At 48.8% G+C, this 2,127-nt stretch overlaps 2 non-coding genes and 1 pseudogene across 2 annotated transcripts; 1 reads left to right on the top strand and 2 right to left on the bottom strand.

The window, feature by feature from the left end:
- Positions 1 to 507: 507 nt before the first annotated feature.
- On the top strand, positions 508 to 626 carry LOC136278750 (5S ribosomal RNA). Its single transcript, XR_010716520.1, has one exon. It is a non-coding gene; the product is annotated as a 5S ribosomal RNA (ribosomal RNA).
- A 978-nt stretch (positions 627 to 1,604) lies between these two features.
- LOC136278778 (U1 spliceosomal RNA) lies at positions 1,605 to 1,768 on the bottom strand. The gene has a single exon (XR_010716547.1). It is a non-coding gene; the product is annotated as a U1 spliceosomal RNA (small nuclear RNA).
- A 233-nt stretch (positions 1,769 to 2,001) lies between these two features.
- On the bottom strand, positions 2,002 to 2,127 carry LOC136278705 (U2 spliceosomal RNA; annotated as a pseudogene).

The raw sequence follows: 2,127 nt of genomic DNA, 5'->3' as shown, positions 1-2,127 counted from the left end.
GATGCCGAAGCATGCCCTGGGTGAGGGGGGTGGTCGATGGATCCTTCCCACGGGTTTATGGTGGATAGTAGCAGGTCGCCCCCACAAGCCCTTGCGAGTCCGCAGACGGTCCCAGAGGCTGACCCGTTTGGTATCTCCTCACGTAAGATTTTAAAGCCAGATACACGCACCTACGGAGCTAAAACATTGTATAATAGTTTTTTAGGACACGTTATTTCTCTAGGGACCCCGACCTCCCCACCCTAGGGAATAGTGCTTCAAAACGATGCTACTAAATGTTTTAACTGGGTTTAGGAAAATAAATTAGGGTTAGGTAAAGACTTCGGGGTTTTGGTACCCATTTCATAGGGTTAGGGTAACAATTCTTAGGGTTAGAGTATCGATTTCTTAGGGTTAGAGTAACGAAACTAGGGCTTTAGAATTTCAAATTCGCCTACACTCAGGGATGTGGCCGCTTTACAGCCTGAACCTGGCCTATAACAAGCAGAATTTCGACCCCATTTCCTCGTCTAAGACCATACCACAGGTAAAGCACCGGTTCTCGTCCGATCACCGAAGTTAAGCCCTGTCGGGCGGGGTTAGTACTTGGATGGGTGACCGCCTGGGAATACCCCGTTTTGTAGGCTTCAATTTTTTGTCTTGCGAACATCTCTAAACGTTTTATCCCAATAAATAGCTCTCCATACACCACAATTTCACATAGAGAGCCGTAGGTGAGTGAGGAACAAAATCAAAGCAAAAAACGAGGGGGGGGAAAACACCTTTTTGTCAAAAATCGGCCAGCTAATGGCGAAAACTCTAGTGCGATCGACTTTTCTTACAGAGCGCGCGCGAGCGAGTGAGCACGCGCGAGATGAACAGTTTATGATGTCAAATTCTACTTCTGTGATATCAAATCATTCCAAATAACGAACGAAAAAATGAATAGGAAAAAACGCACACTTCTGAGACGCAGTTTTAAGCCATCGTGACGTGGCAAAACACTCGCACACTTCCAAGAGGAGGCGCGCGAAAAACGGCCTGAAAGTCGACAATGGTTGGATTCAGACTGCAAACGAATCGGGAAAAAGGTTCGATACTTTTACTACTCTGCTAGTTTGTTCCTTCCCTCGTTCATTCGTTCACTCGCTTGCTCGCACAAAGGATACACTAACGATAGCAATAGCATTTCTAAAAGCGGCTCCAGTGACAATAAAACCGCTCAAAAGGTTCAAAGTGTACTCACGGTCCAAGTCGAATGCCCTTCTATGCTCGCTCGCTCGGTCGATCGGCCGTTTGGTTTCCTTTCATTTCCTTTCCCTTCGCGCGCATAGCACAGCACGGCACGGCACGCACAACCTTCAAATACAAACGAACAGGACTTTACACACATAGAGCAGACAGGCCTGAACAAAAACAGCCAGCCAAGCCACGCACCGCCCCGAAACTCACCTGCGTTCCTTCCTCCAGTCTCTCCAATGCACTTCTACCCCTCCAAACGTGCCAACACCTTGGCCAGTTGTGCGTCCTTGCTTTCTTTGCAAGTCTACCGGTCCACTGCAAAAGCAAAAATACCCTCGATAGCCAGTAAGAGGGCCATATAGACATAGTTTGGATGACTTTTGCGGTGACGAGCGCGAACGCAGGTCCCCACTACCAGAAATTATACGCTCGAGTTACCCACATTTGGGGTAATCGCAAGGGTCAACCCAGTCGAAGTGCAATGAAAGGGCCTCGCCTTGAGAGGACTGCCTCCTTGATCACAGTACCTCCCGCGTCAGGTAAGTATGCTTTTTCAGCGTCTGCCCTCGGTGAAAAAATCCACTTACCCCTAGGTCCTTGTGGTAGTGCTTTGCGCACTTCAGAAAACGTAGGCCAGCGGCCGTTCCTGCCATTGTCTGTTGTCTGAATTATCATCCCTCTTTCACCTCTTCCCCCTCTAAGGGCGGGCGGGGCTCCTGTAAACATAAAAGAATGCTATACCGTTTGACTTTGTTTTGGATTGAATGTGTCTTCCCCAGAGGGAAGTGGGCCGCACTCGGAGGTAGTGCTATACCGAGGCAACCCGTGGCTGGGACGAGGCAAGCCTCTTTTCCACAGCCCAGTTCCAAAAATCAGTTTAATATATGAGCTGCTCAATGAGCAGCG

This window comes from Pocillopora verrucosa, unplaced genomic scaffold (assembly GCF_036669915.1).
Source record: "Pocillopora verrucosa isolate sample1 unplaced genomic scaffold, ASM3666991v2 scaffold_48, whole genome shotgun sequence".
NCBI classification, from domain to species: domain Eukaryota; kingdom Metazoa; phylum Cnidaria; class Anthozoa; order Scleractinia; family Pocilloporidae; genus Pocillopora; species Pocillopora verrucosa.
The sequence above is the reverse complement of the archived record's forward strand: the minus strand, read 5'-3'. Positions and strand labels throughout refer to the sequence as shown.